We start from the raw sequence: 27,396 nt of genomic DNA, 5'->3' as shown, positions 1-27,396 counted from the left end.
GAATAAATCAATTACAGTAATAATAAACTACAGAAGATTTCAGGAAAGAACGGAGAAAAAAGACACTGAAATTTAAATCAGTGGAAGCAATGACAGTAAAGACTACCAGAGTGGGAGTTAGCAAAAACCAGTGATGGAAATAGAATACTCACATAAAAATTCGAGGTCGTGATCCAAGGAAGGTATCCTACAAGTTTGCAAAAAATGTAAAGATATGTACTAACTTAAAGATTTTTTTAAATTATGTATATTTTTGAGACAGAGAGAAAGGAGAGAAACAGTGCAAGCTGGGTAGGGGCAGAGACAGAGAGGGAGACGCAGAATCTGTAGCAGGCTCTAGGCTCTGGGCTGTCAGCACAGAGCCCAATGCAGGGCTCAAACTCACAAACTGTGAGATTGACCTGAGCCGAAGTTGGATGCTTAACTGATTGAGCCCCCCAGCACCCCTTAACTTAAAGATTTTTGATACAACTATGCATATTTAAAAAGGTGAGGTATTCATTGGAAGAACAGAAAAAAATGTATTACTTCAAATAAAATGAGAGAAATAAAATTATAAATCAAGTCTTTCCAAAAGAAAGCAAAAAAGAGAAACAAGTGAAAAGTAAATCGAAAATTAAATATAAAATACTATAAATCAATAAAAATACTCTAGTAATGGCTATAGTATAAATAGATTTTAAGAGTTAAAAGATTCTCGAATTGGATGCTTAAAACTATCACTATAGGCTATTTATAAAATAGATCAGCAATGATCAAGATGGATGAATCTCATAAACATCACCTTGAGTTCTCTGGGAATTGCAAAAAGATAAAATAATATGGAACAATTTATATAATTGTTTAATATACGGACAAAATTGAAACATATATTACACACACAGATTACTATTCAGCAATGAAAAAAATAAAATTGTGGTCAGTTCTGAAAGGACAAAAGTATAGACCAGTGGTTGCCAGGTGTGAAAGATGGGTGGGAGGACGGGAAGAGGTGGGTGTGGCTCTGAAGGAGTAGCATGAGGGAGCACTTTGTGGTGATAGACTAGCTCTGCATCTTGCCTGGGTGGTACACCAATCTATACAGGTGATAAAATGACAGAACTATACACATACGTTGTGCCAGTGTGTTTCAGGTGTTGATATTGTGCTGTAGTTACATAAGATGTAACCGCTGAGGAAAACTGGGTGAGAGGTACACAGAACCTCCCTGTACTCCCCTTTGAAATTTCCTATGAATCTGTGATTACTGTAAAACCTGGGTTTGGAGCATAATTTGTTCTGGAAACATGCTTGTAATCCAAAGAACTTGTGTATCAAAGTGAATTTCAACAACCACTGTGGTAGTCGTGATCATGTGACATTAGGCATCACATACTACTTATAAGACATGACTTGTTTATCAAGTTAAAATTTATTAGAAATGTTTGCTTGTCTTGCAGAACACCCACAGAACAAGTTACTCGCAATCCAAGGTTTTACTGTATTTCAAAATAAGGTTTTAAAAATGCTATACCTTGGTTTTAACTAATATGTATATGGCAAATCCATTAAAAATGTCTCCGTGTTGTTCAGAATTTTCTGAGTACTACATGGTCATACTTAACATTTACAAAATAATAATAGCAATGATGCAGAAGATGAGAATTGTAATAGTTCACAAATAAATAAAAATGTTTGACCCAGGGTCACCTGGGTGACTCAGTCGGTTAAGCGTCTGACTTCAGCTCAGGTCATGATCCCGCGGTTCATGAGTTTGAGCCCTGCGACAGGCTTCGCGCTGGCAGCTCAGAACCTGGAGTCTGCTTCAGATTTTGTGTCTTCCTCTCTATCTGCCCCTCTCCCACTCATTCTCTCTCTCTCTCTCTCTCTCTCTCTCTCTGTCTCTCTGTTAAAAAAATTTTTTAAATGTTTGACCCAGGAATCATGTCAGAAAATAACATGCACCGGCAAACTAAACAAGATAATTAGACTTGCACTTTGAATTCATTTAACTCCAGTCTCAGAAACTCTGACAGAATCATGACAGTCCAGCTTAAGCAGAGAATACAGGCAGTCCCGGCTTTGCATGATTCCCATATACAGAAATTTCAGTTACCACGGATCAGTTAAATAACACACGTCCTCCAAAAATTCAATTTTCAGTTATCACATACATTCAGTGCCATTACGTGAAGTTTTAACTTCTCTGCTAGGTCTTCGGTCCACAAATCACGACATAACTAAAAGACATGCATCATGATTAGAAAGCAATCATGTCACTTCTTTTCAAAGTTTGTTGGTGATCGATCACTGAGCATCTGTTACTCAACTCATGCACAGGCAGTGAAGTGGATAGTTCTGCTTCATGAAGACAAATGTAAATGGGAAAAATGATTGTGATAAAAAGCATAAATAGGTCCCAGAGGAAATGAATCCAGCAAAAAAGCTCCACATAAAAGGAATTCTCAAATATATTTTCCAACACTGCAACCATAGGAGTGGGAATTTGGGAATGTGGGGAGGTGATCCAAACTTAAAAGGAATATAACAGGGGTGCCTGGGGGGCTCAGTCAGTTAAGCCTCCAACTCTTGATTTTGGCTCAGGCCATGATCTCATGGTTCATGGGTTCAAGCCCCGTGTCCAGCTCTGCTCTGACAGTGCAAACCCTGCTTGGGATTCTCTCTCTGCCCCTCCCCTGCTCGTGCACATGCTCGCTCGCCCTCTCTCTCTCTCTCTCAAAATAAATAAACATTTAAGAAAATGAGCACAACAATTGGCCAACACATAGAAAGGTTTCTTACTCCTTCTTGTAAGTCATACAACAAGAAGACAAGCATTGTTGAAACTACACCTAAGTTTTACAAATAAAACACATTAATATGTTTTATATAACAGTGTACCAAACATTCCTTTTACTATCTTCGCGTGTCCTTAATGTACATGTAACCATGTATATACATGTATAAACAGTAAAGGTGTTTTTAATGTTTTGACAAGAAATATTTAAAGATCACAGAACAATCATGATTCTTCCCCCTATGGATTTTAAGATCATTTGCACAATTATTTTTACTGCCCCACACTAATGTACAAAGTGAGGACTGCTTACATATAAAGGGGATAATCAACCTGTGCATGAATTGAGTAACAACTCCATTCCCCTGTAAGAAAACAGATTTTCTACATGATTTAGGAGGTAAATAACACAAACAGGACTTACTTAGGCTTTTCCTCTAACCCTGTGTGCTGTCATTTGACGGTCAAATCCCCTTTTTAATAGTCCTTCATATATTTTAAGCAAGAAATCTCTCACTTCAAATGAAATCTGAAGTGAAACAACTTTATTAAACAGCAACTCAAGATTACACTTAAATTTATTTTGTTTATAAAGCACTTGATGAGAACTATGATGAACCAAATACCGTACATGAGAGCTATGGTCATTTCAACCATTTTAGTCCAATTTTTTTCCTGAGTTTTTTGTTCATTATTTTGATGCATGCAGATAAATAAATACAGATGCTAACAGTTCAAGTGACCCTTGACATCTCTGTAATACTCTTCCCTTAATCTGAGATGGCTAGTTTGCCTGCGTACATATGTGAAACTTGCAGTAAGAAAAAAAAAAAAAAAAAAAAAAAAACCTTAGCAGCCTTATTCCAAAATATGCCCAAAAATTTAAAAAGGAAACAGAAACAAATAAAATTATCATCAGAACTATAGGTGGGAATTATTATAGAAAGTTTTATTAGCAGCCTTCTTTATAATGGATAAAAATTTTAAATGGAATTGACTTAAATATCCAAATTTAGACCAATGGAGCAAAATATGGTAAATTCAGAATGGAATATTAGGCATCTGTGAAAATTTATGTTTAGGAACAGTTTTCAACAATGAGAGAAAAGGCATATAATTTAGATAAAAAAGAGTATAAGGTGATAGATGCATCTAATGCAACTATGTATTTCAAATGCACAAAAATACTCAATACTAATATAATATTAACAACTGTCCCCAGAGGGTGTGATTGTGAATGTTTGACTAGCTGATGGATAAAAGGATTGATACTTGCATCTTTATATTTTTCAATACTTTCCAAAATATAAATGACAATAAAAGTATTTTTAAATACTTCACTAATAAAAATTGCATAAAAGAAATAAGCCTCTCCTTCCAGACTAGAAGTGGTTCTCAAAACACCCATGCAGCTTGAGCAACAAAGCAAGGACTCTTCTTGGAGAGGAACTTTCTACATCATATTCAGGCCCCATTTTCAGAGACTAAATTCAGTAAAGAAAGATAGGAGCCCATGATCCCCATGGAGACAATGGCTAGCAAATCCTGTAACAACTCTCCCCAGAACCCATTCCAATCCCTTAGTACTCATAATGGAGAATTTGCCAGAATGGAATTTGCCTGTGGCTATTTTGTAACTTAACACACTGGAAAACTAAACCATGCCTGCAAAATGTGGTTATAACTTATATAGACTTCTTTAGTAAACCAGTATTATTTTATAAGAACAAGATCAGGAAAAATGATTACTCTCAAAAAACCAGAATTAAGTAAATAAACAAACCAAACAAACCAAATGAAAGAAGTAAAATCAGAGACAACTAAAAGTCATCAAATACCAATTTACCAGGGCGCCTGGGTGACTCAGTCGGTTAAGTGTCTTACTTCCACTCAGGTCATGATCTCACGCTTTGTGGGTTCGAGTCCCCCAGTGGGTTCTGTGCTGTCAGCTCAGAGCCTAGATCCTGCTTCAGACTCTGTGTCTCCCTCTCTCTGTGCCCCTCCCTGGCTCGTGCTCTCTCTCTCTCTCTCTCTCAAAAATAAATATTAAACACTGAAAAAATCAATTTACCCAAGTCATTCCTTGGAGGTAGTGTGTTTGAATAAGATTAGGATTAGAATATCAATGAACCTATGTGTTTTTTTTTTAATTTTTTTAATGTTTATTTATTTTTGAGACAATGCAAGAGACACAGTGCAAGCAGCAGAGGCGCAGACAGAGGGAGACACAGAATGTGAAGCAGGCTCCAGGCTCTGAGCTGTCAGCCCAGAGCCCGACGACCCGGGGCTCAAACTCACAAACCGTGAGATCGTGACTTGAGCCGAAGTCAGATACTTAACTGACTGAGCCACTCAGGCGCCTCCAATGAACCTATGTTATTATTTTTGTCTATAGTTTCATTATCAGTAAGTTGGAGGTCTTTAAAAATAGTTCAATTTTATTTTTAATGTAATTTTTTTTATAAAAACTACATACGCACATGACTTTCTTTTTATAAATTCAAATAGACTCAAGGCAGAAAGCAAAAAATAAATAACTCTCTATACTCCAAACTCAAGTCTTACTCTGCAGAATGAACTATAAAATTACAGTTTCTTGGGTTTCATTATAGAAAATTGGGGGATATATACAAGAATACAAATACACACACACATATTTGTTTTATGCATGTGAGAAACATAATATGCCTGCTTTTCTGCATTCTTTTCTCCCTTAAAAATATATTTTGGAAAATTTCCACATTGGTACATAAAAATAAACTTCATTCTTTGTAATAGTTGAATGTCATCACACGCATGATTGTTCTATAACTTACTTAATTTCCTGTTGACATATATTTAAGTTCCTTCTAGTTCTTGCATTACAATCTGCAGAAATGGGCATCCATGTACACATTATTTGTATATGTTAGTTCAAGTAAGATAAGTTCTTAGCAATGGAATTGCTAGACCAAAGGCACATTTTGTTTTTTGAGAAATATTACCAAATTACCCTACATATAAGTTTACACTGACTGATACTCCCAAGAACAGTGTATATAATAATGATTTTTCTTGCAACTTCATCTTACAGCATTATTCTATAACTGTAAAACTCATATCCTGAAAATAAGTACCATTTCATCCACCATCAGCTGTCACACCAGAAGACTCTGATCATGTATTCTTTCAAATTATTCTTGTCATTGGAAGTCTTCACCTTACTTATATAGTTGCTGATATCTTATATCTGGTTTGGGCAGTAATGATGGAATCTAGCAGTACTGGATTCTGAAACCTTTGTTTTAATGGAAGGGATAACTGTATAACCTCATTTCCAAAATCTTAGGTGTGTTAAAACTGGCTTGAATGGTACATCCAAATGTAGTCATTAAAGAAATGTTTTTTAAAAATTAAATGGTAGTCATTCATTTTCGAATGATATCCTGATTTCCATTTATATATTCACAAAATATAACTTTAAAAACTATTAGCATTCTTCGTGCCCCCCAAAATAACTTTGAAATGTCTATCAGATCTTACGTTAGTATCTCCCTATAGTACATATTTGTCAAACCTTAGTAATGAAAAATTAACTTCCCAATTACTAGCAATGTAAAAACAAACAATTCCTTACCTGAAACTCTTGAGCTTCTCCAAGACCTTTTTTAAAAGTTCTACAAAGTAGAATCTGTAAAACATATGGCACATCCAAGAAGGAAATCTTTAAATTTTGGACATGAGCACAAAGTGGTAGCTCTTTTAGAAGAGACTTTTCTCTACTGCAAACCAGCTGTAGGCACAGTCTAGTTATAGCCCTCAGAAAAGCTGTGCTGTGATATATTAATTTACACCTACTGTGCATTAAATGAGAAACCAGAGGCCACGTACTGGGCACATAACTTATTACCCCAACACAAAACGCATACTACGCTTACTAGTAAAAATATTTAAGGTATGGTGTCTGGGAATTTGTGATGTGACAAACAAGTAAAGAAGCTGAGTATTTATGGTATTATTACCTAACTCATGATGCCAGAATATCCATAATAAATAGCAAAAGAAATGACCAGCTAGACCTTGAAAATTTTAATAAAATAATGGAAAATAGGTAATTACTAAAATTACAAAGGCCATAAATTAATGCTTTTACACCAAATTTGTGAAGTGTTAGTTGATTACACAAATCTGAGTGCTTAATGCTTATTCTTATTCCATAAAGCAATATCAAAAAAGTAGTGATTCTGCACTATTTTTAAAGGATTGAGTCCAATATCTCTGGAGCAAAATAGTAAATAATTACAATTTTCTTATTAGAAATTTTCCATGTTTTTAAATTTTTTATGTTTATTTATTTTTGAGAGAGAGAGAGAGAGAGAGAGAGTGACAGAGTGCAAGCAGGGGAGGGGCAGAGAGAGAGGGGCAGACACAGAATCCAAAACAGGCTTCAGGCTCTGAGTTGTCAGCACTGAGCCCGATGTTGGGCTCAAACCCATGAGCCATGAGATCATGACCTGAGCCGAAGTTGGATACTCAACTGACTGAGCCACCCAGGTGCCCCAGAAATTTTCCATTTTAATTGTGACAGCTGGGCTACTTTCACATGAGAAAACATACTCACAAGAATAATACTCTATTACCCAGACATGATGCTACCCCACACTGCTGATAGCTTCACCTGAAGTGGCACATGAAGGCAGTTTCTGGAAAAGTGACAGCCCTGGAGAGTAAATCCCCTAGGGAAGAAACACCATCCAGTGGGAAAGGGAGTTAGTCAGTAAATGTCCCAGAATCCCTGAATAGAGCTGGGTTATTTTAAGATGAGTTTCTTGGAGCATATCCCATAGGATGTGCCTCCAGCAGTTACCCACACATCAGTGCACCTTTATTGCCTTTTCTCTCTTGCCTTTGCTTCCTAGGATGACTTCCCAAATAAATTAATGGCAAACAAGTCCTTATCTCAGAGTATGCTTTGGGGTAAACCATATTAAGAAAGCAGCTTGTATGTGGTAGAAGTTTATTGTTCTCTCCTGAAGTAGTTCTGAGGTATACAGCCAAGGGTTGCTAGTGTAACCCTGCCATTCTTGACATGTCGTTTCTTTATCCGATTACAAGATGGTCCACGTTGGCTAAGATGGCTCTCACCATCTCCCAAACTGTGGAAAAGGGGAAAAAATAGAGTGCACAAGACCACTCCTTTTCGGGGCACATCTTAGAAATGTACACAACGCTTGTGTTTTTGGATCTTTGGCCAGGATGTAGTCATATGGCTACATTTGGCTGCAAGGGTGGCTGGGAAATGTTGTCTCTATTGGGCAATCATGTACACAGGTAGTAGTCAGAAGTTTTATTATTTGAGAAAGGGGAAGAATATTTGTGGAAAACCAATACCTGCACCTTTATAATGTCCCATTATGACCTTAAACCAATTGTATGTAATGTGATTATTGGCAGCATTAGGTCTAAATCTACCATCTTGATATTTGTTTTCTATTTGTCCCACCTGTTCTTGGCTCTCTCTCTCTTCCTTTTCTCAGACGTCCTTTGGATTAATCCTTTTCCATGGTTCCTTTTTTTTCTCCTTTTCCAATTTATTAGCTATAAATCTTTGCCTGATTATTTTAATGGTGGCTTAAGGGCCATCACCACGGACTCATTTTAACTTATCACTATCTTCAAGTGATAGTATGTCACTTCACATATAGCATCAGAACCTTACAAGAGTATTATTTCCATTTCTCCCTTGGCAACCCTTCTGCTCTTTTTGTCCTACATTTTGGTCCTACATATGTATTATCCCCATGTACACTATTATTAATTTTGTTTAGTTAATTATCTTTTTAAAAATTTAAATAACAGAAAAAAAGTCATATGCTTACCTATGCAATTGGCATTTCCCATGCCTTTATTCCTTTGTGTAGATGCACAATTTTATCTGGTATCATTTTCTTGTTGAAAGACTTCCTTTAGCACTTCTTGTACCACAAATCTGCTGATGAGAAACATTTTGCTGGATATAGAATTCTAGCTTTTTGTTCTGGTACCTTAAAGTTGTTGCTTCACTGTATTCTTAAATGTGACTTGTTTTTTTAAAAGAAATCTGATGTCATGCTTATTCTTGTTCCTCCATATACATAACATGTTTTTTCATCCTGGCTCCTTTCATATTTTTCTTTTCAAAACCACTGGTTTTGAGCAATTTATTATGTGCCATGATGCCATTTTCTGTTTCTTGTGATTAGAGATTATTGAAATTTTTGGATCTATAGGTTTATGATCTTCATCAAATTTGGAAATTTTCAGCTATTATTTCTTCAAATATTTTTTCTAAATTCCTTCAGGGACTTAAATTACATGCACATTAGGTTTCTTGAAGTTTTTTCTCATAACTAATACTCTGTTCCTTTTTTAAGTTTTTCTCTATGTTTCATTTTGGATAGTTTCTATTTCAGTCTGCAGGTTTGTTAATATTTTCTTCTGCGATATGTAGTTTATATTCCCTCCAGTGTATTTTTTTAAGTTTTTATTTATTTATTTATTTATATTTATTTATTTATTTTTATTTATTTATTTATTTATTTATTTATTTATTTATTTATTTTGAGGGGCAGGGGTGTAGGGGCAGAGAGAGAGAGAAGGAGAGAGAGAATCCCAAGCAGGATCTGCACCATCAGCACAGAGCCTGATGTGGGGCTCAGTTCTACAACCGTGAGATCATGGTCTGAGCCAAAATCAAGAGCCAGACACTTAACTGACTGAGTGCCCCTCCTCCAGTGTATTTTTTCTCTCGGACGTTAGAGTTTTCATCTCTAGAAATTTGATTTGCTTTTTTTAATCTTTTATGTCTCAACACATTTAATCTTCCCTTTAGCTTTTTAAACTATGGCATAGATTGCAGTAAAACTATTTTAATGTCCTTATCTGCTGGTGGTAATATCTGTGCCACTCTGGGTCGGTTTTAATTAACTGATTTTTCTCCTCATTATGCATGATATCTGCCTGCTTCTTTGCATGGTAATTTTTCACTGATCCCTGAAATTGTGAATGTTAGCTTTCTGGTTCCTGGATATTTTTGTATTCCTATAAACATTTCTGAGTTTTACTTAATCCTTTTGGGTCTTGTTTTCAACATTTGTTAGGAGGGACAAGTGCTGTGTTTACTCTAGTACTAAACTCCTCTGTCCACTACCCTGTGGATTTTGAGGTTTTCCACTGTAGCTGATGGGAGCAGATTCTACCCCTGACCCTATCTGAGCCCTGGTTACTGTTCCCCCTAATTTTTTGGTGGGTTCTTCTCCTGGCTTTAGGCAGTTCTTTCACATACTGGTTAGTACTCAGTTCTCTAGGGCAACCCTCTGAAAATCTACTGGACATCTGTTAACCTTTGTAAAGTTTTGGCCTGCCACGGTGAAGATAGGGATGCTTCTCTTTTAAAATAGAAGGAGACTTTCACCTGGTAGAGGGAGAAAGCAGGTTGATGTAGGTGGCTATGATGTAAAAATTTCCACTCATTCATGGTTTCATCAACTGTGTCTGGAGTTCTATGCATCAAGCACAGGTACAGGTACCAGGAGGCCTCACAAGAGATGGTAAATCATACATGGGAGTCACTATCCCTGGAAAAACTGCTACTGTACCCTCCCCAAACTCTGAGGATGTGTTCTTAGATGACAATGGTCACTTTTGCAAGAGTCTACAAAAGTCTAACTAGGAAATAAGGGGTGATTGATGGAACTTTTAACCAGTTTAACTGAAGCTCAGAAATTGCTAGCATAAATAGCATTTATCAACCCCATCCCCAACACCTTTTTGCATCCATTGATGTATCCAGGAGATTTTTTCCACTTTTATTTGTTTTTAGTTGGGAAAAGAAATAAAGAATTTGAGATTGGAGCAGAGCCCAGATGACAGATGAGAGGACAGAAGGAAGAATGGGTCTCTCTGATACTGAGACCCAAGAGTTAGCTTTTTTTTGCCCCTCTGGGTTCTGAAGGAAAAAAAGTTAAAATAGGCTTTGAAAGATTTAGAACACAATCAAAGCTACTTTAGAGCCAAAAAGGGAAATATTGTATCTGCCACTTTATTAAGATCATGTTTTGTCCCAATAGAAAGGCAATATTTTTTTTTAAACAATAACAGTAAGTATTCATAGGCATGTGTGGAACGGGCTCTCTCACACAGTGTCGGGAAGATGGCAGATGAATGAATCTTTTTGTAAAGACAATTTTGCAGAATGTTACAAAAATATAAGGCACGCACCATTTGACCTGATAATTCAAGACTATCACACACATACACAAAAAAGTACTCACACTCATTCTCATTTTAATGGCTTTGATAGCAAAAAATGAGAAGTCAATGCTACAGATAGAATTGTGTCCCCCTAAAAGTTGTGGTAAAGCCCTAACCCCCCAGTACCTCAGAATGTGACCTTATTTGAAAAAAAAAATGTTAATTGCAGATTAGTTAAGATGAGGTCATACACAAGTCGAATGGCCCCCAATCCAATATGAGTGGTGTCCTTACAAGAGAGAGAAACATTGTGTAAGCAGGGGCACCCACAGAGAGAAGATATTGCGAAGATCCGTAGGGACATGATGGTCAAGTGCCTGGAGCACTGCATCTACCAACCAAAAAACGCCAGGTATTACCAACGAACACCAGAAGCTAGAAAAAGAAAGGAATATTCTCTCCTACAGCTGTCAGAGAGAGCATGACATATTTATTTCCTGATTCTGTGTCTCCCTCTCTCTCTGTCCCTTCCCTGCTCATGCTCTGTCTCTCAAAAATGAATAAACATTAAAAAAAAAATTAAGAAAGATATAAACCAAACTCCTAGCCATATTTTGTGTCTTATCCTCTACATTCCCTCAATCTTTCATAATAATAATGTAGTTGTATATATTTTGTATAATTTCAAAACATTTTTTAAGAGTAAAATTTAAGCACTTTCTTGAAAATCACCTTTTAATAACTTCACACCTTCACACTGTAAAACTAAAGCAAAAAGGAACGACATAAATACTGTCATTTCATACTGGAGTAAAAGCTAATGATTCTGATACTGTTACACATGTGCTGGGATTGAACAAATTAGTAAATGTATGGCTGATGGTGGGAGGAGGCTTCTCACTATTGGAAAAGAAGAATGTAGAGATGTAAAAGGAGAAGGCAAGAAGGAACACTGCATGCTAGATTAGATTTGAAGACATCAGTATGAACTGGGTTTTGCTTGTTTGTTTTTTGTTTTCTGTTTTTGAGAGAGAGATAGAGAGTAAGCAGGGGAGAGGCAGGCAGAATCCCAAGCAGGCTCCAAGCTGTCACCATGAAGCCTGATGCAGTGCTCAGATTCATGAACCATGAGGTCATGACCTGAGCCAAAATCAAGAGTCAGACACTTAACCAACTGAGCCACTCAGCCCCCAGTATGAACTGTTTTAGGTTACTGTAGATAGAGATGGGTAAAGCAATACTGATGCAAATGTGTACATACACAGGTTAGTACACATACAAATATTTTTTAGTTCTGTCCAGGGCTTAGAAGCAATGATACTCCAGTGGCAACAAACATTTTCAACAAACATTTCAGAACTTGGTTTCTAATACCATTCTCCAATAAAAGAAATCAGGGATCCTTTGTAGAATGACCAATTCTAAGACGAGGTGAGGGAAAATACAAGATGATACTGGAGCATCTTGTAGTGTCAGAAAGTAAGGAAACATCCAAAAACTAAATAATGGGACACAGGAGCCAACCAAAAAAAAAAAAAAAAAAAAAAAAAAGTCCCAATAGTTAAAACTAAACAATTTAAGAGCAAAATAAATAGCATAGTATTGAATTATAACTCAAAGTATATAATTAATATCTATAAGTCTATACTGATATAAATAAATGACTTAAAAAATAAGTTAAAGGGAAAGAGACAAATCTCCCATACAAAAGAATTCCAAAATAGTTTCTGTGGGTACTTTCCTCCTCAAGAAGGTGAAGCTTAACTCCCTCCTCCCCTTGATTTTGGGCTGCACTTAGTCACTTGTTTACAAAGAGTAGAGTATGGAAAGTAAAAGAAAAAAGAGATAAAAGTGTATTTACAGTGAAGAAACCTGACAAACATTCCCTTGATCAGGTGATCAAGGTTAATATCATCAGTGATAAGCCAAGTTGATAGCAAATACACTTAATATGATGAGAACCATACTTCATCTTCATCCTCATCCTCCCAAACACCCATGACCCCAGTCTAACCATGAGAAAAACACCAGACTTTATTCCTTTTTATTTAATTTTTTTTAAACGTTTATTTATTTTTGAGACAAAGAGAGACAGAGCATGAATGGGGGAGGGTCAGAGACAGAGGGAGACACAGAATCTGAAACAGGCTCCAGGCTCCAGGCTCTGAGCTGTCCGCACAGAGCCCGACGTGGGGCTCGAACTCGTGGATGACGAGATCATGACCTGATCTGAAGTCGGACGCTCAACCGACTGAGCCACCCAGGCGCCCCACACCAGACAACTTTAAATTGAGGTGTATTCTACAAAATATCTGACTAGCGTTCCTCAAAAACAAGGAAGTGTGAAAAAATGTCACACACCAAAGACGCTAAGGAAACATGACACCTAAGTGTAATGTGGTATCCTGAATAGGATCCTGGAACAGAAAAAGAACATTAGGAACAAAAATAGTAAAATCTGAATATAATGTGGAGGTTAGTTATTAATAATGTGTCAGCAACTATGTGGATGGAACTAGAGGGTATTATGTTAAGCAAAATTAGTCAGAGAAAGACAAATATATGACTTCACTCATATGAGGAATTTAGGATACAAAACAGATGAACATAAGAGAAGGGAAGCAAAAATAATATAAAAACAGGGAGGGGGACAAAACATAAGAGACTCTTAAGTATAGAGAACAAACAGAGGGTTGCTACAGGGGTTGTGGGAGGAGGAATGGGCTAAATGGGCAAGGGGCAATTAAGGAAGACACTTGTTGGGATGAACACTGGGTGTTACACACAGGGGATGAATCACTGGAATCTACTTCTGAAATCATGGTTGCACTACATGCTAACTAACTTGGATGTAAATTAAAAAATAAATTAATTAGTGGCACCTGGGTGACTCAGTCAGTTAGGCGTCTGACTTCAGCTCGGGTCATGATCTCACTGCTCATGAGATCTGCATTGGGCTCTGTGCTGACAGCTCAGAGCCTGGAGCCTGCTTCATATTCTGTGTCTCCCTCTCTCTCTGTCCCTCCCCCATTCGTGCTCTGTCTCACTCTCTCTCTCTCTCTCTCTCTCAAAAAATAAACATTTAAAAAATTCTAATTAATTAATTTTTTTTAAATAATGACTGATACAGAAAAAAATAATGTATCAATATGGATTCAATGCTTGTGACAAATGTACCATACTAATGTAAGACATTAACAATAAGCAAAACTGGGTGGGGCGCCTAGGTGGCTCAGTCAGTTGAGCATCCGACTTCAGCTCAGGTCATGATCTCACGGTTTGTGAGTTCGAGCCCCCATCAGGCTCTGTGCTGACAGCTCGGAGCCCAGAGCCTGCTTCAGATTCTGTGTCTCCCTCTCTCTCTGCCCCTCCCCTGCTCGCACTCTCTCTCTCTCTCTCTCTCCTTCAAAAATAAACATTTAAAAAAATTTTTTTAAACAATAAGCAAAACTGGGTGAGGGGGATACAGGAACTACTTGTACTACATTCTTGATTTTTCCCTTTAAATTTAAATGACTTATTTTTTGGAACTCATTCATGTGGTTCCATTTCTTAATTCTGGTGAAAAACACATAACATAAAATCTACCATCTTAACTACTTCTAAATGTGAAGTTCAGTTGGGGCGCCTGGGTGGCTCAGTCGGTTAAGCGTCAGACTTCGGCTTAGGTCATGATCTCGCAGCCCGTGAGTTCAAGCCCCACGTCGGGCTCTGTGCTGACAGCTTAGAGCCTGGAGCCTGTTTCAGATTCTGTGTCTCCCTAACTCTCTGACCCTCCGCCATTCATGCTCTGTCTCTCTCTGCCTCAAAAATAAATCAATGTTAAAAATAAATAAATAAATAAATAAATAAAATGTAAAGTTGGGTAGTGTTAAGATGTTATTCACGTTGTTGTGCAACCAATCTTCAGAACTTTCTCATTTTGCAAAACTAAAACTCTATACCCATTAGATAATAACTCTTCATGTCCCCCTCCCTCCTGTCCCTGGTGACTGCCCATTCGACTTTCCATCTCTATGGATTTGACTACTCTAAACACCTTGTGCAAGTGGGATCTTACAATATTTGTCTTTTTTGACTGTTTTTTTTTCACTTGGCTCAGTGTCCTCTAACTTCATCCACATTGTTGTGTGTTAAGTGTCTTAAGTCAGCTTAGGCTGCTATAACAAAATACCATAGACTGGGTAGCTTAAACCATAGACAATTCTCACAGTTGTGGAAATGGGAAGATCAGAGTGCCAGCATAGTCCACTTCTGGTGAAAGCTTTCTTTCTGACTTACAGACATCTTGCTATGTCCACATATGATGGGAACAGAAAGCTCTAGCCTCTTCCTCTTCTTATAACGACAATAACTCTATCATGGAGTCTCCACCCACATGACCTCATCAAAACCTAAGTACCTCCCAAAGGCCCTCCTAATACTATTACATTGGGGATTAAGATTTCAACATCTGAATTTCTAGGGAACATAGAAATTATGACTATTCAGTCCATAATAGTCAGAATTTCATTTTTTAAAGACTAAATTGTATATACTATTCATATCCACATACCTTTATCCATTCATTCACCAGTAGACATTTGGGTTGTTGTACCTCTTGTCTATTATAAATGGTGCTACTACGAACACAGGTGTGCAAATATCTTTGAGATTCTACTTTCAATTATTTTGGATATATATCCAGAATTGGAATTGCTGGATAATGTGGTAATTCTATCACTAACTGAGGTCTCAGTTTTAGGTCTCTGATCCCTTTGAGTTAATTTCTGTACATGGCATTAAATAAGGTCCAACTTAATTCTTTTGCATGTCGATATCCAGTTTTCCTAACAGCATTTGTTGAAGAAACTATCCTTTCCCCACTGGATGGTCTTGGCATCCTTGTTGAAAATCATTTGATCATATATGTGAGTGTTTATTTTTGACTAATCTGTTTCATTGACATATACGTCTGTCTTTATGCCAATACCACACCGTCTTGGTTATTTCAAATTCATAATAAGTTTTCAAGTTAGGAAGTATAGGACCTTTAACTTTGTTCTTTTTCAAGAATTTCAGCTATCCAGAGTCCCTTGAAATGTCATATAAATTGTAACACTTTTTTTTTTTAATTTAAAAATGCTTATTTACTTTGAGAGAGTGAGTGGGAGAGGCAGAGAGAGAGGGAGGGAGAATCTCAAGCAGGCTTTGCCCTGTCAGTGCATAGTCCGACTCCAGGCTCAATCTCATGAGCCATGAGATCATGACCTGAGTCCAAGCCAAGAGTCGGTTACTTAACCGACCAAACCAGCCAGGTGCCTCAGCACTTTTTTTTTTTTTTTAATAAATCTGAAATTATTTTAAAATTATGTCTATCAAGAAAAGTCATGGATATTTTTCTCTGTCATCAAATATATTCCTATGTATTTTAATTGCTACTAAACACAACATTGTATGTATACACTACAATTTATTTAAACAATTTCTTATTGACGGAAATTTGGGGTTTTGTCAATTTTATATTCTCCAACTGCTTCAGTGAGAATCGCTGTGCATATATATATTTCTAACGGGGGCTTTTTTTTTCAGTTTTTATATAAATTCCAGTTAGTTAGCATGCAGTGTAATATTAATTTCATGTGTACAATATAGTTATTTGACACTTCCATACAACACCTGGTACTCATCACAAGTGCACTCCTTAATCCCCATCACCTACTTAGCCCATCCCCATGCCCACTTCCCTTCTTGTCCCCATCAGTTTGTTCCCTATAGTTAAGAGTCTATATCTTGGTTTGCCTCTTTTTTTTTGTCCCTCTGCTCATCTGCTTTGTTTCTTAAATTCCACATATGAATGAAATGATATGGTTTGACTGACTTATTTTGCTTAGCATAATACTCTCTAGTTCCATCTGTGTCATTGCAAATAAGATTTGTTCCTTTTTATGGCTGAGTAATATTCCATTATACATATACACACACATATGTATATACTAGACACTTGCTGCTTCCATAATTTGGCTATTATAGATAATACTGCTATAAATACCAGGGTACCTGTATACCTTTGAATTAATATTTTTGTATTCTTTGGCTAAATACTTAGTAGTACAATTACTGGATTGTAGAGAAGTCCTACTTTAACTTTTTGAGGAACCTCCATACTGCTTTCCAAGGTGGCTTCACCAGTTTGCATTCCCACCAACAGTGCAAGAGCATTCCCCTTTCTCTGCATCCTTGCCAATAGTGTTGTTTCATGTGTTATTATTTTAGCCATTCTGACAGGTTGTGAGGTGATATCTCATTGTAGTTTTTTTTAAGTTTATTTATTTATTTTGAGAGAGAGAGAACCAGTGGGGGAGGGGCAGAGAGAGAGGGGGGACAGAGGATCCAAAGCAGGCTCCAGGCTCTGTGCTGACAGCAGAGAGTCTGACTTGGGGCTCGAGATCATGACCTGAGTCGAAGCCCGACACTTAAGAGACTAAGCCACCCAGGCTTCCCTCATTGTGGTTTTGATTTGCATTTCCCTGATGATGAGTGATATTGAGTATCTTTCCATGTGTCTGTTGGCCATGTGTATGTCATTTTGGAAAAATGTCTATTCATGTCCTCTGCCCATTTTTTAACTGGATCATTTATTTTTGGGGTATTGAGTTTTATAAGTTCTTTTCTTCTTAATGTTTATTTTTGAGAGAGAGGGAGAGAGAGAGGGGGAGAGAGGGAGTTTCATAGTTGGGGAGAGGCAGAGAAAGAGAGACAGAGGATCTGAAGCAGGCTCCACGCTGACAACAGAGAGCCTGATGTGGGGCTTGAACTCACAAACTGCCACATCATGATCTGAGCTGGAGTTGGACACTTAACTGACTGAGCTGCCCAGGTGCCCCTGTAAGTTCTTTATATATTCTGGATATTAACCCCTTATCAGATATATCATTTGCAAATATCTTCTCCCATTCTGTAGGTTGCCTTTTAGTTTTAATGATTGCTTCCTTTACTTTGCAAAAGCTTTTTATATCAAGGTAGTCCCAATAATTTATTTTTGTTTTTGTTTCCCTTGACAAAGCAGGAAAAAATATCCAATGGGAAAAAGAATGTCTCCTCAACAAATGGTGTTGAGAAAACTGGACAGCAAATATGCAAAAGCATGAAGGGCTGTTATTTTTTAAAAGTCAGTAATTGGAGCAGGATTGCTAAATCAAAGGATATGCTCATGTTAAAAGTTAATTTATACCAAACTGTACTATACTATACTACAGATGTACTATACTATATATACTATTAATTGTACTGTAGTATAAATTAATATTTCAACTTATATCCTATCAACACTGCATGTGAGGCTTTCCCACTTCTCTCCTTAGTGTCTTGTTTTCTCTTTTTCATCCTTGCTGATTTGATGGACAAAAATTTGAAATCTGCTTGTTGCTTTAAATCTGTAGTCTCCTGAACCTTCAAACTGAGTGTTACTTATTCATTATCATGTAAATTTAAAAAACTTTAACTCTTCCCATTGTCTTCAATAGAAATGTTTCTTGGTTACAAGCCAAAGAAACTGACTATGACTAACTTTAGCAGAAGATAATGTACTAGAAGCAAATCAGAAGAGCCATAGAATTGACAAGGGCTAAAGAATCAGCTTTTTAAAATAGTAAGTGGGGGGTTTCTAAGGGTAAGGCCAAAAAAACAGCAGCAATGGTCCCTAAGCAAGAAAGATTTGATCACAGATGCAATGAATAACCTTTTGCCACCCTTTGTGTCTTTCACTCAAAATTCCAAAGTCCTGAGAGAAAGAAGTGTCTGTTTGGCCAGGTCTAAATCACATGCCCTGACCCCCTCAGTTTCCACAGTGGGAAGTGAGTTCAATCTCTCATGAAGTATACAAACAATGGAGATTCTCCAACCAGGACACAAGAGTTCTATTAAAGACAGACTGGGATGCTGAATTGCCCCCAACTTGGCAAGTATACACTAAATGGGGGAAAAAAAAATGCTTATAACCTAACAAACTTTTTTCTATAACTGAAGATTGGATAAAGAATACTGAGTGGATTTTCCTTCAGACTGATGCTCTGGGTATCCTTAACCTGGGTAGGTAGATTTTTTATCAAATATTTTGGACATATGTATCTTCAGCAAAAGTTAGTATGCAAATAAACACTTGAGTTTATACTTCTAATATATTAATTTCAATTGGGTATTGAAAATTTAAATTCCCCTAGTGAATCCAAGGACTGCACTAAGATTACAAAAATCCATCTTAATAATACTCCAAAGGGAAGAAATTGCTTTCATTAAATGAATTCTACAAGCATAGGTTTGAGACTCAGCTAACAAAACAAAACAAAAAATCATTATGATGTACAAAGTTACCTAATCAAAAGAGACAAATCTATGAATGTATTTGTATTTTAAAAATGAGGCTTGTGGCGCCTGGGCGGCTGGGTCGGTTAAGCATCCGACTTCCGCTCAGGTCATGATCTTGTAGTTCATGAGTTGGAGTCCTGTGTCAGGCTCTGTGCTGACAGCTTGGAGCCCAGAGCCTGCTTCCTAGTCTACGTTCCCCTCTCTTTGCCCCTCCCACTCTCTGCCCCTCCCGCACTCACACTCTGTCTCGCGCTCTCTTTCAAAAAAAGTAAACATTAAAACAATTTTGTAATTAAAAAATGGGACTTAATTTTGTGTTTTTAGCCTTTTTGAGTGGCTATAAGACAGTTTGCTAGAATTATTTACTTATCAGTCAGTGGTTTAAAGTTCATAAATATAGTTTCAAAAATGGTAGAGAGGGGCGCCTGGGTGGCTCAGTCGGTTGAGCATCCGACTTCAGCTCAGGTCACGATCTCACGGTCCGTGAGTTGAGCCCCTCGTCGGGCTCTGGGCTGATGGCTCAGAGCCTGGAGCCTGCTTCCGATTCTGTGTCTCCCTCTCTCTCTGCCCTTCCCCCGTTCATGCTCTGTCTCTCTCTGTCTCAAAAATAAATAAATGTAAAAAAAAAAAAAAAAAATTAAAGGGGCACCTGGGTGGCTCAGTTGGTTAAGTGGCCGACTTCGGCTCAGGTCATGATCTCGCGGTCAGTGAGTTCAAGCCCCGCGTCGGGCTCTGTGCTGACAGCTCAGAGCCTGGAGCCTGTTTCAGATTCTGTGTCTCCCTCTCTCTGACCCTCCCCTGTTCATGCTCTGTCTCTTTCTGTCTCAAGAATAAATAATAAAACGTTAAAAAAAAAATTTAAAAAAAAATTTAAAAAAAAAATGGTAGAGAAAATGTCTGACTCCATTGTATACCTTATTCTAAAGTAGTCACCCTGATCCTTGTCAAAACTTGGTTAGCCAGAATGGAAATTACATCTCAGATGAAGGACAACATTGTAAATCATCAGGAAAAAAAAATTATAGGACATTACAGAATGAGGACGTCTTAGATCTAATTAAAATAATGTCAAATATCACAAAACTTATTTTTAAAATCTGTGAGTATTTTGGCAAAAGGAGGGATGAGAATTCCTGCTATTTGCAGGAAGGAAGTTGACAACTGCTCTCCCACTCATAGCTATTTTTCTGAAATTGTAAATTGTAACCACCTTAATACATTACATTTAGTTCCAAATAATTTTGGTTAGAGCTATTTCCTGAAACGAAATCCACTCTCAAAGAACAAAAATTCATGACCAAGGATATTGGGTCTATAATTCAACTTTCCACTGCAGCTCTATCTCAGTGTAAGAATGTAATGGTCATGCACACAAAAGTATTCTGGCCACGTGGATTCTATTTTTACTTTATGTGGGAAAATTTGTCTCAGTATACACATAAGTCTTGGCTAATATTAGAGCATCTTTGAGAGATTTCATCCATCAGAACAGAAGTTATTCTGAGATAAATGACCCCCCCTCCCAAACCTTAGTGATTACAACACAGGCATCTACAGATCTGGTCCATGTGATCCTCCCCTGGAATCCCAGCCTTACAGAATATCTCCTATCGGGAACATCATAGGTTGTTGTAGTACCACCAGAGAAACAGAACATGAAAAAATTCTACCCAGAAACTATATCAGCAAGGCAAGTCACCTAGCCTCACCGGCGTTCAAGAAGGTGGCAATACATTATCCTTATTCAGGGAAAGTAACAAATATTGGGAAACAATCGACTACAGATATGTCCTTATTTTTTAAGTGTTGACAAAATGATGTGTTTGAGCCTAGAAAATTAAGGACAAGATCCACCAAAACATTTGCTACTTTTGGGAGACATCTTGGATACTCTGGATGTCACACTCTGTTCTCTTTCAAACTTCAACTGAACATCTTCTTAATGTCTACTAACTACTAATGATCTATTAACATCTATTATGAAATAGGTGACATTAATACACAATTAAACGTTGTAGTTCCCCTAAAACCATCACTAGACTAGTTACACAACTTTTTATCTTCCGAGAAGTAGGAATGTCCTTTTCAAGATAGAGACTATAAACTACTTTTTCTGCTTCTCTCCATATCCTACAGTAAACCTAAATTAAATAACTTAGGTTATATCGAGGATCAACCAAACATGTGGTGGGTTGCGTCCCATCTTCCTCTACCTACCCATCAAATTTGCTTACCTGCTAATTAGCGTCAAGAATTTTTAGATAGTTTTAAGTTCTGAAAATTTACCTGCCTATACCTATATCATGTGTTGGTATGGCAAAATTCTATTTTTTTTTCCATTTTAACTCATGATATTCCTCATCATAAAGATACTTAATTACTAAGATGTTTGATGTGTGTGCATCAATGAACACATTTTGTAGGTGCCTAATGATTAAAGCTAAAATAAAGCCCAGCATAAACTACAAAATGCTAGCTGATGTCACATAACAGGCATACACAGGTTGTACTGCACAGGAAGTTTAAGGAACCACTTAGAAGCCATCTATTAACTACAAAAGAAGAGAGAAGAAAAGAGAGTTTATTTTGTACTGTTTTTTTTTATTTTATTTTTTTTAGAGAGAGAGCAGAAGCCAGGGGGCAGGGGGGAGGAAGTAGAGAGAGAGAGGGAGAGAGAATCTCAAGCAGGCTCCATGTCCAGCACAAGCCTGAAGCAGGGCTCCATATCACGACTGTGAGATCATGACCTGAGCTGACAACCAAGAGTCGGTTGCTTAACCGACTGAGCCACCCACGTGCTCCACCCACTTTTTAAGAGAGAAAGAAAGAGAGCATGCGGAGGGGGAGAGGGGGAGAGAGAGAATCTGAAGCAGGCTCCACACCCAGCATGGAGCCTGTGTTTTTTATTTTCAATTTCACATTTAAAAATGACAAGAGGGTCCTTTCAGAGATATTGGCACTAAATTTGATAAAACTGGTAAAAGTACATTGATAAGCTAATTTGTTTGATGGATAAGAGAAATAATGAATAAATTCATAAAAGAAAAATTAATAAAAATATTAAATGTTTTATTTATCCATAATTAACAAAATATAAATTTTTTTCTTGTTTCTAATTGACACAGAATTTTTAAAATTTTGAATAGGTAATTCAAAATATGTGAATATGTGCCTATTATATAGAGCTAGAAATTATCATTTCAATGTGAATCTCCTCAATATAACCTATGTTGTATTCTTACCAAAAAACATTAACCTGAATCTAATCATTAGGAAATAATCAGAAAAATCCCAGTTGTGGAACATTCTACAGGACAATTACCTTGGCTTAGACTCTTCAAAAATACAAAGATCCTGATAAAATAAAAATAGTGGGACTAGAAATATTCTAAAGGAGACTATTTAGACTTTTTAATCTCCTTTAATCTAATAATAACTATGTGCAATGTATAATCCTTGATTAGACTCTGGATTGAAAGGAAGGAAGGGAAGGAAGGAAGAGGGTAAGGAGAGAGAGAGAGAAGGAGAGAGGGAGGAAGGGAGGGAAGAAAGATGTATAGCTATATTAAGGGTATTTGGGGGATAATTGAGGAAATTTGAATATGGACTATATTTTAGAAACTATTATTATATTCATTTTAAATTCTGGGGAAAATACTATTAAGATTTTGTAGGAGTGAGACACATACCAACATGACAAAGAATAAAATATCATGGAGACTCTTAATTATAGAGAACAAACCAAGGGTTGATGGAGGGATATGGGTGGGAGACAGACTAGATGGGTGATGGGCATTAAGGAGGGCATTTGTTCTGATGAGCACTGGGTGTCATATGTAAGTGATGAATCACTGAACTCTACTCCTGCAACCAAGATTCACTGTATGTTAACTAAAATTTAAATTAAAAAAAAAAAAAGAATAAAATATAATGATGTCTCCAACTTACTTTCAAAGGATTTAGCAATAATAACAACTGATTTTAATACAAGCCATGATTATAGCCCAAAACCACATTGAAATCTCTATATAATGAAGTCATATATGTTAAAATATCTTTATGCTTGAGTTATTATCTTCCCTCAGAAGACACGGGGAGTTTAAGGGGCACTTTTCTAAAACGTTGTTTTTTCAAAACAAAATAATTTTTAATGTGATTTCTTTGAGATATAAGAAGTGCCAAAGAATCGCCAAACCTAGTGCAAAACCCAGTAAGTTACTAAAGTAGCAAACCAATTGCTTATTGATAAACTCCTTCAGATTCAAGGATTCCATGCAAACAAACCCACTGGCAAATATGAGATAAAGAAACACATGTTTCTTCAAATGTTGGTTTCTGTAGTCAAAACAAGGAGTAGGAAAGACAGATGTGAGAGCATTAAAGCCAAGTACGTACTATACAGTTTAAGAAGGCCAAAATAACAGATTTCAAGACACTTTCAGATATTCTGGAATAGGTTCAGACACCAAGCACTTACCAGCTAACACTTTACTGGTGAAAATGCAAGAAATATTCAAGAAGAGTAACCATGAGGGAGGAAAAATAAAGTAGTAAGGCATAAAAAGTCATAAGGACAAACTTTTCCTACTACCTTTTTTTCTAGGATCAGCCCCAGCACCCACATAAAACTCTCTCTGGATTCCTTTTCATTGTACAGTACACAATGATCTCATGTCATCTTTGGCATATGTGCATAGGTTACTGATTTGTTCTAACTCCCTGTTGCCAAACAATAGGAAGAGTAGAGAGACTTAAGTTGCAATGTCTTAGGTCTACAAATGGGACCATTTGGAAAGGCAGTTTTCCTGTGGAACCTGTCTTCTCTGACTGAAACCTATTCAATAAGACTGTTCGTTCCTGACCTCCTGCCCCCTTGACACTGATCTGTCCGAAAGAGGATGCCAATATATTGTCTGTCAAATTTATATTAGAAAGCCATAGCATAAGGTCCCTATTTCTATATTGCACACAATGCTTTATGTCAAAGTTTGATAAACATGAAATCACATTTTCAAAGGTTAAAAAACAAGTGTCAGTCAGTCAAAAATAGTTGACCACTGTGAGTGTCTCACTGGTTGACCTTGAACTCTTCCATGACTCTGAGGTCAATGATATGTCATTAGAGGAGAAATTTCTTATAGATTTATAAGCTCACTTCTTTGACTATCATCTTGCCATTAGAAACAATTTTAAGTTGTCCATCTTCAAACACCTACCTACTGAAAGAAAACATAAAAGCTATAAAGGGATCAATCTTCTTTTCAATTGTGCAGAGAACTAACAATTTTCATGCAATGAAATTGATGTTAATAGGAGTTATACATGCATATCTACAAGACAAAGAACCCTAAGATTTCAATAGAATCTAAGACTCAATAAAAGAGAGAAGGTAGAAGAAAAACAAAGAAATTTTCAGTATTTACCATAGACTTCTTTTCTACCTCTATTTTATTTATATAGAATAGAAGAAAGTTAGCAGGTAGAATTATGCAAGTATCTACAAAGGTCTGATAGAATTGTGAAGTTCATCTTTTGTTATATTATGGCTTTGGTATACCATTTAAATATTGCTCTTAGATTTATCAAATGCCACACAAATGTATATTAATTAATGCTACTCAAAGATTGTCAGGTTCAGTTTTTAATATTGAATACTAAGGGATTAAATACAACCCAAGACAGAGTTACTCTGTTTAGGTGATAGAAAGTGTCATGTACAATTAATTACTTTCAAATGCAGTTCTTACCTAGAAATAGTGTTTTGTTGGATAGTTTTTGTTAATTTGTTTATTTGGTTTTGCCTACCTGAGAAAGACATAAAGAAGAAATAAATTTGCATTTCTCTTTCTTCACTTTCTCCAATATCAAAGTTATGAGCAATCAAGAGAGATTTTAAACCAATAGCACAGATCTATTACAAACACTCACAGATGATTATAAAGAACATCTTTTCATTTTCTCCATTTTTTTGAAAATTAAAAGTTAGCTTATCCTCCCAGGAATGCACAATAGATGTAAAATATATCTTATATTTTCTCAACTATGATTTAAAAGAAAGTGCTATCCTCAAGTGTTCTGCCGAGGTACAAGGGCATAACTTTTGGCTTCTGTTCCTAAATATTTCTTAAGCTATGTGTTTCAAATGTTTTATAGCCATGTGATATTCTGTACTGTGTCTTTCATATTAGCTGAAGTGTGACTGAAAATAATGCCAGGCAGCTTTATTATTTAGCCAACACAGTTCTTTAACTCATTTGAGTTTCCAACTCAAATAATCAACTTCATTACACTTTAGTGTCTATGTACATTTCCTTACTGTTGTTTGTTAAGACTTAAGTAAAGATGGTCACTGAGGGGAAGACAGCCCTTAAATCCTATATTTAGGAACTTCAGACTCACATCTACTTGCAGGAGAAATACATGACAGATCTATTGTTCTGTATTAGCAGGACATTGTCCCAGTATATGAACACATGCAAACTACTCAGGAAGGCCTTTGAATATTTAAGGCAAGACACTAGTGGCTCATCCCAGTGGGAACCACAGAAAAGGGGAACCTGATTAAATTTAATGTCATTGTCACTTTTTTTTCATTGCGAAGAATTATATAGGTAGCCATAGCTACCACACTGTTCAGACAGCATGACCACAATATTCCCCCTCAGAGGTTGGCGTCAAGGACTGAATTATTCACTCGAAGAATGTGATTCATTGCTGGATGTGGTTCTTACAAGATTAAAAGAGTCATCAGTATATAAAATGCACATACACACTCTGGGGGCAAACGTAAAACAAACCATTGTAACCTTTTGATCACTGATTAGGCTTTATAAGAATAATATGTTAAAAATTATAAATACTTATTCTTTAGTTTAATTTGGACTATGAGTTCAGTCTCTTTTCCCTTTTTTTTCCATTTAAAAATCAACTTGAAGTTTAAAAGTTTTATTACAAAATGTTGGAGGAGTTTAGAATGAGATTCTCTTCTTATTTTTATTCCCTTTAAAAGGGAAGTCATTGACTCAATACTAGTTTTGCTCCTCTATGGTATGCATACCATCTCTGGGTAAAAACTACTAATTTACAAAAGATAGATTGTTTAGCAACAGCAAATAAGCGTTATAATCATCTAACAATGTTCACCATATATGCCAATATCCTTTATCAAAATGGAATTTCTCTTAAGTCTCTAAATTTACAATTTTTCTTGTTTTAGGTAAATATTTTCAAGTGTGCAGAATCATTTTTAAACATGTATTTCACCTAGTTAAGTCAAATAAATATGTTTTTAAGTAAGAGCATAACTTCAGACAGTTTTTGCTTGCTTGTCTTATCTAACCTAATAACATTATCTCTCGCAGAAGACAAAATGTGCTGTTGTTTTAGCCATCTGTGCTAAATTCCTTACACTTCCTATCTTTTTTACTAATACCAGGCCATGCTCTTTAAAAGGCAATATAAAAGTGAATGCTAGCTACTGCATAAGGTAGTCCACCAAGGAAGTAATTGGTGGCTTTTGATAAACTCAGGGGACTAGTAACAAGCTTCCATTTGCAGAATGTCAGTTCATCAGTTCAAACTCAGTCTATGCAGGCCTGACTGAAAGCCGTGCCACCTGAGTGTCACTCACTGGAGTTTGTAATACGAACTGGAGGCAGACTCAGTCTGATTAATGGTGGACACAAGTCTACAACCCAGCACCCACCATCATAATTGGCTCCCTCGTTTGAAGTTTCAGGAGACTGAATGGGCAATGGAATTTGAACTACCAACTCATTCTAGTCTGACCAGGGAAAGATGAAGGCTCCCTGGTGGGGCTACTTGGAGAAGCTAGTAATGCTGCTATTGTGTCTTAGACCTGTCCTATAGATAAATAGAGAGCTTTCCTCTGTACAAGTACGCACTTAGGCACCTTTAAAACACCAAATACTTCATTCTGCATATACATGGTTTAAGTAATGTTCTTTTATGACTGTGTTCAAAATAAAAATGTATTGAGCTTCTTTATTTGTTTTAATCTTTATTTGTTAAACTTAGTAACAATTTCATTAAAGAATATTGAT

At 36.5% G+C, this 27,396-nt stretch overlaps 1 long non-coding RNA gene across 3 annotated transcripts in view; it reads right to left on the bottom strand.

Annotated features, from left to right (window-relative positions):
- LOC109275820 (uncharacterized) overlaps positions 1 to 27,396 on the bottom strand; it is a 190,016-nt gene that overhangs the window by 73,849 nt on the left and 88,771 nt on the right. For all 3 annotated transcript variants that reach the window (XR_002084393.2, XR_002084386.2, XR_002084392.2), the window contains exons 3-4: positions 8,635 to 8,744; positions 6,393 to 6,446 (exon numbers count right to left, since the gene is read on the bottom strand). This is a non-coding gene — a long non-coding RNA (uncharacterized LOC109275820). The remainder of the gene's footprint in view (positions 1 to 6,392; positions 6,447 to 8,634; positions 8,745 to 27,396) is intronic.

Source organism: Panthera pardus, unplaced genomic scaffold (assembly GCF_024362965.1).
Source record: "Panthera pardus isolate Hobbes unplaced genomic scaffold, ASM2436296v1 HiC_scaffold_13, whole genome shotgun sequence".
NCBI classification, from domain to species: Eukaryota; Metazoa; Chordata; class Mammalia; order Carnivora; family Felidae; genus Panthera; species Panthera pardus.
This window is presented reverse-complemented; position numbering and strand designations above follow the sequence as displayed.